Genomic DNA, 10,038 nt, shown 5'->3' on the forward strand with positions numbered 1-10,038 from the left:
AAAAGTCTCAAATACTTAAACTCAAAATATTTAAATATAAACATTCAATTGGCCAAAGAGGCAATTCAAGTCTCAACATAAACAATGGAATCGAAAGAGACTAATGAATTACCACTGTCTATCTATCTATGAAGCCTCTACTAACTGAGATGGATGTCGGGACAAGACCCACAACATCCTAATAACAATAGTGAAATGATAAAAACTTAAATGAGTGATCCTCCAGAAGCAAGGATGCACACCAAACAACTCTGGAACTTCAAATGGTATCAACGAATCGCCTATTGATGACTCTGATCTCTTGTATCCGCATCATGAAATGATGCAGGCCAAATGTCATCAGTACATTGAATGTACGAGCATGGAAGGGAAAAACTGAACATAACATAAAGCTTGAACTTGGAAAGAATGAAACATACTCACCTTGAAGCTACTCAATTCAACTCAACTCAATGCAGTATAACATAACAATAAAGATGCAATTTATGTAAATCATTTAAAATAGTAGATAACAACTCAATGTATTTGAAAATACAATAATAACTCTGTTCATATGCAAAAATACAAAATAACTCTGTTTGGGAGATTCTTCTAACCGACAACCATCACTATGAGCTATGTGATGATACAACATCTCGCCCATGCTGCCAGAACTGTTCTATACCTTGCCGGGGTGTAATTCCTCAACTAAGTGGATCCACTAAGCTATTCTTAAATAGCAATAAGGAATCATCTAAAAAGTATGACCCTTTCTACACACATTGGCTACATGGTTTATGGGGCGTGTGAATTGTTTGAACTCTCCCCAATATCGCTGCTCAATACTACTCTCAAAATATAACTTAGCTCATATGTTTTAAAGAAAACATTTCCTAATCCTTAACTTTGACATTATTACTCAAACAATTTCTCAAAAAAGAATGGCACTCAAAACTGCTCATGAACTCTTTGGGAAATCAGTGTTTCCTCTCATCTTTAATGTAAAATCATTTACTCTTGGGAATACTTAGTTCCCAAGTGTTAATATAACTTTTAAAAGATTTCAAAAGTCTTCTCTAAATGACTCGAGAGAACTCTAAAGACTTGACTGTTAACACTATCTTGAATTTGAATTATGAATTCAAGGGCTACGATTTCATGTTATGGATGATGTCTCGATGTTTAGATGTAGTTTAGAGCAGTTAGAATTAATAGGGAGTAAAGGTACACTTTAAAAGGACTCAGACGGGAAAAATGACATAAACTGGGTAGGGGCAGGAGACGTTGGAGCACTGAGTGGCGCGGGGCACCAACCTCTATACTACAATAGATTCTTCCTCACGCACTGGTGGGGCGGTGGACGTGCCCTTGCCCAGATTTTCCCGACTAATTTTCTTTGTCATTTTCTGACCCTAATTCGCCTAGAATCAAATGGTTTCTTCCAAACTCAGTTAGATTCAAATACCCGACGTAATTACACGATAATCTACTCAAAACAACCCTCAAATCACTAACATTCATCTCACGAATTCATCAAAACCCCAACAATCATGATTAAAAATGAAATTTTAAGAAACTCATCAAGAACTCAAATCCTTCAAACTCAAGAATGAAATTTGCATTAAAATTGCATGATTGGTGTGTGGATGAATGAACCCAACACCATGAGAACTCACAAGCCTTAATTTGGCATAAATCCTCGAAAAATCTCACGAATTCAGACGAACTCCTTGAACCTTTCCTCTTTTCTCCTAGTCTCGCTTCTTAAACTCTCTTCTAAAACCCTAAGCATAAATTAGGATTTGTAAAACTGACCCAAATCAGATTTTACCCCAAAATATTTACTAAAAAGCTTTTAATCTGAAGGGGTAAGGAAAAGATCAAAATAACCCTCATAATTTAAGGTGACTTTCCTTAACTCGACAAGAATATTTAAAATGGACATATGTCCCTCATACAAACATGAAACTTAGCAAACTCGGTGGCGTTGGAAAGAGGATTCCAAGACCTTTCATTTAATAGCTTTTGGTCACCTAACTCATCATGTACTGAAAGTTATGGTTGTTTGAATTTGACCCAAAAGTCACAACTTAGCATAGCTAGCAAAATTCTCAATTTTGCTATTTCCAATTTAGAGCTTTCTAAATTTAGCTCTTTATAAGGCGGGATATTACAATATCTCCCCCTTTGGAACATTCGTCCTTGAATGAGATCACTCTTAGTAAAACTAAGGGTGAAAACATCTAACAAACTACTCAAACACCCAACATGGAAATTTACACAACATTTCAACTTAAAAAGTACCAAGAAAAAAATTAGTACCTTGATTTTGGATTTCTCCGAACTCAAAGAGATGTGGGTATCTCTTCTTCATATCCTCCTCAACTTCCCAAGTTGCTTCCTCAACAAACTAATTCCTCCATAAGACCTTGACTGATTCTACCTCCATAAGACCTTGATTGATGCTACTTCCTCAATACTTTTGCTAATAATAACTGATCCATAAAGATCTTGGGCTTTTATTTTCAGCCACCTCTAGTATGATGGGTAGTCAAATGAATCTGAGAAATGCACGAGCATGAATAAATATCTATTACATAGCTCTATTGCATGATTAAGAGTATGAAAGAAGGGAAACTTTTCTTAAATGCTTGTAGTCACTTATTTATAAAAGTGGGCCCCTCACAACCATAAATAAGATGCTACTTGACACGATTTCATAGACACCCTAGGACACTTAAACTCTGTGCTCTGATACCAAGTTTGTCACGACCCGAGCCTACACCCTTGACATGTCCGGCACTCGAGAACCATTGTTGGTCCCCAAGCAAACCCTCATCCTGGCTGACTACAAGGGGAAGACTAAATCAAGAATACAAAGCTTAAAAACTGAACAAAATTCATTGAACTCAATAACAAATCTTTAACTCAAATGAATAACTCTGAATAAAAATAATATATTCAACTCACCATAAATAGGCAACTTAAGTCTTTAAAACATTTTTTACAAAATAGATGCATAGACTTGTGAAACTCTATTGTCTATCTATGAAGCTTGTAAATTACGAAGATGGAATTTGGGACAATACCCACGACATCTTAACAAAACTGAAACAAAAGTAATTACATCCTCCGTAAGCAAGAAGGCTCACCATAGCTAACTCGAACTGCATGTGGTATCAACGAAGTGCCTGTTGATGATCCTGAATACATGCATCTTCATCATGAAATAATGCAGGCCAAAATGGCTCAGTACATGGAATGTACGAGCATGTAAGGGGAATTCTAAAGCATAACATAAGCTTGAACTTGATAAAAAGAAAACATATTACCTCTTCTCAAGTCACTCAACTCAAGGAATACTCAAAACTACTCAAACCTACTCAACTCAGAAGTACCTTAGGATAAGAAACTCAACTCCGTAATAAGGTTCTAAACTAAATGAAATGGGGCTCAACTAAACAATAAGGTATTCGACTCAATGAAACATAGTTCAACTCAAGATATTGAAGAATAAAGTAACAATAAAAAATGTGATATATGGAAAGCTTTTAAAACAGTAGATAGCAACTCAATGTATTGAAGAATACAATAACAACTCAATTTGTATATAATAAAATATAATATAACTCTGTGAGAGATTCTCTAACCGACAACCATCACTATGAGTTATGTGATGATACAACGTCTCACCCACTCTACCAAAACTATCCTATACTTTGCCAGGGTATAAGACCTCTCAACTAAGTGTATCCACTAATATATGTTTAAAAGTATTAAGGAATCATCTAAACAGAATGACACTTTCTGCCAACGTTGGCTACATGGTTTATGGAGACTTAAGGTATCTAAACTCATCCCCATATTGGTGCTCAATACTACTCACAAAAATATACTCAGCTCATATGTTTTAAAACATAACACTTTCTGTGGTTTGAGATTGTTACTCCAAATCTTTCTCTAAAAAGAGATGTTACTCAAACTGCTCAAAACTCATTTGGAAATCTCAGTTTCCTCCTCTTTTAAATGTGAAAAAATTTACTCTTGGGACTACTTAGTTCCCATATATCAGTTTAAAGAAATTGAACTCGAATATACTCTTTCTCTACTCAAGTGCTCAAGTCTTAAAACAAATTTAGAAAAAAATGTAAAAGACATCTAAAAATAGGGTTCATGCCGAATAATGGACGTGAATGACTCAATTCAAGGTTTTCAATAACAATACATAGAACTCAATACTCAGAATTCAACAACATAGAACTCAACAACTTCAATGATACTTCTCATTTCAAGAATTCTCAACTCAGAGGGTTGATGCGGAATGATGGGCATGAACAACTCAACTCAAGGGCTTGATGATACTACTCATCTCAAGAATTCTCAACTCATAAGGTTCATGCAGAATTATGGGAATGAACAACTCAACTCAATGACTTCATGAGTAACATGTAATAGTCTCATGATTAGTAATATAATCTCAAAAGGATTAGTAACTCAATGTTCAAAAACTATTAATTGATGATTGTAGAGATTAGGTTATTGTGGACATAGATTGAGAATGTGGGTCTGAGTTCAATCTTTCTAATCTAGCTTGAAAAAGTAGATTGATTGAGGTTTTGGGTTGTTTATATTTTTTGGGCTTGTTGAGGTTTGAGATAACTCGCTTGATTCATAATAGTTGATTGAAAAATAGCTATTACACTTAAGGCCTAGCCTACCCACTAAGATTCAACGACTGCTAGTAAGTAATAATCACCCATTCAGATAAATTAGTATTCATTGATCAAACTCCCAAGCATCTATCGCTACTTGATTACTCTCGTGTTCTAGTAGTTATTAATTGTTTACTCTAACAATTAACAATTAGAACACTCTAGTTGTCAAACCCTTTCCATTTACTTTAATTATTTCCAAAATGTTTAATCCTACAAACGATTAGAACACCCTTTTTACTTCATAATTGAATTCTTTACTATATCACTCCGTGTGGGATCGACCCCAACTCTAAGTTGGGTTTATACTTGATTTCGATCGCCTACACTTAAAATCAACTGAAATGTAGTTAAGTGTTAACAAATATCGCATCGCTGCCGGGGAGTGGTGTTTAGAATTCTGTTAGTGAAGTTTAGTTGCGAACTAATCTGGTTGTAGTTGAATCATTTTATTTTGGTTTGTCGTTGGTTGCTCGTAAACAGGTGACGAGATGAATGTTAAGGGGAGCAATGCTAGCCAACTTGGGCACAATGACAACATCAAGAACTTTCACAATGTCAATGAAGATCAGTTGGGAAGTGCGGGTGCTATTCAATTGCCTCCAGTTATTGGCAATGCAGTATTTTATGTGACTCACACTATGTTGCAGTTTTTGCAAATTAAGGGTTTATTTGGAGGCCTAGATACTAAGGACCCTCATGAACACATCCGAAACTTTGTGGATGTGTGTGGGCCATTCTCCTTCAAAAAGATCACTAAGGAGTTGGTCCGACATCGTTTGTTTTTCTTTTCTCTAATGGGAGAGGAAACGAAGTGGTTGACTGATTTACAAAGGGATTCAATCACTTCTTTGGAGGAGCTCACTGATGAGTTTTATGTAAGGTTTTTCCTCCCTAGAAGATTATTTCATAGAGAGATAATATTAAGAACTTCAAATGATTGGATGGTGAACCAATTCATTAGACATGGTTGAGGTTTCAGAAGTTGATGCTCCAATGTCCAACTCATGGACTCACAAACAATGTGTTGTTACAAGACTTCTACCAGAGTATAGACTCAGTCAATAAAGGTGTAGCTGACCATCTTTTCCAAGGAGGAATCATGCAACAACCGTTTGAAATAACATCTTCTCTTCTTGATGGGATGAAAAAGATTAATTATGCCTGGTACACTAGGAAAGATCAGGTGTCTCCTTTGACCATCCGGATGAAAAAGGAACATATAAAACAGGACCAAGAGCATGATGAAAACATGGCCAAGATGATGACCCAAATGGATCTATTATCGAAACATGTCATGGGATGTGGTTCTAAGGTTGTGAATGCAGTCAGATTTAGTGGAGTAAGTCCTGATGAATCGCACATTGAAATTATGTAAAATGAACAAGCATTTTTAAAAAATCAAGGAGGAGGTTTCTGCCCGAACTATTTAAGAGTACTCTATCACCCCGGTAAGGCAAATATAATTGTGGATGCTCCTAACAAGTTATCAATAGGTAGTATTTCCTACGTGGAAGAAGGGAAAAAAGAGTTATTTTGTGATATTCATAGATTTGTCCGATTGGGTCTTCGGCTGGCTGAGTCCGCCAAAGGTGGTGTTATGGTGGCTCAAAACCATCTTTTATGTAAGATGTGGAGGCAAAGAAAGGTCACCCAATCTTGACTGAGTTAAGGGTAGTGGTGTTTAAAAAGTCCATTAAGGCTTTCTCCCAGGGAGGAGATAATCTTCTTTGATATTAAGGTCACTTGTGTGTTCCCAATGTTGACGACTTGAAAGACGAATCTTATCAAAAGCCCATAGTTCTCGATTTTCCATTTACCTGGGAGCCAATAAGATGTACCGCGACTTGTGGGAGGTGTATTGGTGGAATGGAATGAAGAAGGATATTGTGGAATTTGTGGGTAAGTGTTCTAATTGTGAATAATTGAAAGTCGAGCATCAAAAGCAGGGAGGTTTGTCCCAGGATATTAGTATTCCTATGTGGAAGTGGGAAGATTTGAATATAGATTTTATTATTGGTTTACCCCGTAATAACATGACTCAATTGGGGTTATTATTGATCGTATGAGGAAATCAACTCATTTTATTCCCGTTAAGGTATTTTATTCGCGGAGGACTATGCTAAGTTTTACATATGGGAGATGTTTAGGTTTCTTGGAGTACCCTTATTCATTTTCTCTGATTGTGGTACTATATTTACTTATCAAATTTGGAGTCTTTCTAGAAAGGCCTTGGTACTTGTGTTAAGCTTAGTATGGAATTTCATCCCAAAACCGATGGGCAAGCGGTGCGTACTATCAAAAATTTGGAAGATATGTTGAGAGCTTGTGTGATTGATATCAAGGGTAATTGGGATGATCATTTACCTTTGATTGAGTTTGCGAATAATAATAGCTATAATTCTAGCCTTGGTATGACTCCATTTGAGGCAGTTTATGGTAGTATGTAAAGATCTCCTATAGGTTGGTTTGAAGTTGGTGAAATTGCTTTATAAGTCCTGAGTTTGTAAATGAGGGTGTGGACAATGTTCAGCTTATTAGAGAATGGTTGAAAACGACTCAGAGTCGACAAAAGTCGTATGCCAAAGTTAGAAGAAGAGATCTAGAACTTGAAAGTTTCACCCATAAAGGGTGTAATGAGGTTTGGAAAGAAAGGGAAGCTTACTCCTCGTTATGTGTACCCATAACAAATTTTGAGGCGTATTGGTAAAGTTGCTTATGAAATTAAATTACCCAATGATCTTGCATCGGTGCATCCAGGTTTCCATGTCTTCCTATTGAAGAAATGGGTTGGTGATTTGACATATATAGTGCCATTGTAGAGCCCTGGTATAAAAGAGAACCTTTCTTATAAAGAATTCTGATTGAGATTTTTGACTAGTAAGTCCGAAAGTTGAGAAACAAACAAATTGCTTCCGTAAAGGTACTTTGGAGGATTCAGTAAGTTGAGAGTGTTACTTGGGAGGCCGAGGCCGATATGATATCCCATTATCCTCATCTCTTTCCCCCCATCCCTACTGTATCTTGAGGTACTTAGTGTCTCATGGTTCACTCTTTTGGTTTCATGTGTCTTAGTCATTCTAGTGTTTTCTCATGCATGCATGTCTATGAAAACTTGTTTTTTTTTTGAGAAAATGAGTTAACTTGATTGATTTCTTCATGTTTATGCGCATTTGAGTATGAGTTGCATATAGGCCTTATGAAATGATGTTGTGGATATTCTTTAGCTTGGGGTCTATTCTTCCTCCTCGGATATGTGCATTTATGACATAACATTCATATCATACTATTAGATCTTTTTTCTACCCTTCTTATGATGTCTTAAGTTCCATTCAAGGATGAATGTTCCCAGTGGGGAGCTATTCTAACACCTTGGATTCGGAAAAAAAAAGGAAAAAATGCAGATTAGTCAGATTATAAAGTCAAGTCTTAGTACCTTTTTGAAGGTTCAACATGATGGTTCATTGCTCCTTTGACGAGTTCAAGATAAGTCTCGTAGGTGACTACCAGACTTGGTGGAATTTTAAAGCTTAAAGTTGGTTCCTACGGTTGATATGTACGATTTGTAGAAGGACCTACGAACTTTACATAGGTTCCGTCGAACGTTGGCCAAAATTAGACTCTCTGATCACTTTCTACAGTTAACCTGTACGGTCCCTAGAAGGACCTATAGACCATAGGTCCAACCGTATATGGTGTTCGACAATTATTATTTTTAAGGCTTTTTAGTCTTTTACCTATTTGATTAATGCCTAAACAAGGTTGTTTTAATCCTAATCCTAGACCCTATATAAGACTTTTAAGCCTAAGATTTCACTACTCTAAATCATTCTTCAAATTTCCCTGAATCCCTCCAAGTTCTTCCCCGATAAATTTTTCTCTCTAAAGTTTCAAGAAGAAGTCTAGGGTTTTAAGATCAAATCTGATAATCACCATTGATTGTGGGCTTTTGACATGAAGATATGTTAGTATTTCACCTATGGAGTCATTTCCTCTATATGGCTCTTAAATTCTCTAATTTTACAATGTTAGATTACCCAATTGAACTTAGAGGTTTATTCAATGTTCATGGGTTATTTTCAATTATGATCAAATTGATAGTTTCGTATCCTATTATGCATAAATTGAAGTAATTACATGGTTTTTAGTTAAATTCACATGAACCCCTACATGACTCCATGATTTCTAGATTTTAATCATATGATGAATCTTATGATTTATGAATTATGAATTTAATATGCATATTTTTTTTTGTGAAATTGATATAAATGGTTTAAAATTGCTTTGAGTGTAAAGTATGGATGTTGTTGTTATGATGAAAGGATTTCTCACATACTACTCAAAATATGAATGTGATAGGATTATCTTACAAAAAGGATTCATAAGGCTTAAAGGTTTTCTTACCTAGTTGAATAAAGACTAAGGAGCAATTCTAACTAACTCTAGCTTGGATTGATTACTTAAATGTGTCTTTCCATTGATAATAAGATGAAAATAATTAATGACTATTCCCAGGGATTTATTCTTAGAACCAAGTGGAGTAGTGGTGATTTCCCGTGTCCCATAAACTATGTGCCACCATAGGATGATTGTCTTAGATAGACATTAGCTAGTTGAACCACTTTAGCTCAAGACTCATGGTCCTTACATTAGAAAGTAGGGCATTCTCTTTTCGGTATGGGATAGAGATACGATTCCATGTTTGGGGAGGCTAATGGGTGGATTGGATCGGATATGGATGGATTGAATATGGATTGAGCTAAAATGGATTGGATCAAAATCCACCCATATAAAATATGAGTTAGTATGGATTTGGTCAAATATGGTTTGAGTAAAATGGTTGTAACCCACATTAATTTCCTAAAGCCAAAAAAAATTAAATCAAAGCTAAATTATTAATACCTCAACCCCTACCACCACACCCCCACCCCAATATTATTATTATATATAAAAAATATTTAATACAAAAAAAGAAATTTTATTTTGTTACCCTATACCCCCACGCTTGATGGAATCCATGTTATAGCTCACATGGTCTACGTCGGTTAAAGGTAAACGTCCCACAATAATGAACGAAGGTTACTTTCTAAAAGTATCTCACATGTGCTCTAAAGATGTTTAGTATGCATTGACCATGATTATAACTTATGTTTATAATATGTTATCTTATGATTTAGCTTGGTCATTGTGTGTCATGTAATGTCTCTTTTTAGCATAATGTCATAACCCTTATGCATTGCTATCATACTTACTACATTCTGTAACACCCCAAAAATCTCTATGTTAAAACTCGAACCATTCTTCATTTACTTGTAGGGTCATATCGGGTGATTCTTAAATTTCTCAT

This window comes from Solanum tuberosum, unplaced genomic scaffold (genome assembly GCF_000226075.1).
Source record: "Solanum tuberosum cultivar DM 1-3 516 R44 unplaced genomic scaffold, SolTub_3.0 scf00556, whole genome shotgun sequence".
Lineage (NCBI taxonomy): Eukaryota > Viridiplantae > Streptophyta > Magnoliopsida > Solanales > Solanaceae > Solanum > Solanum tuberosum.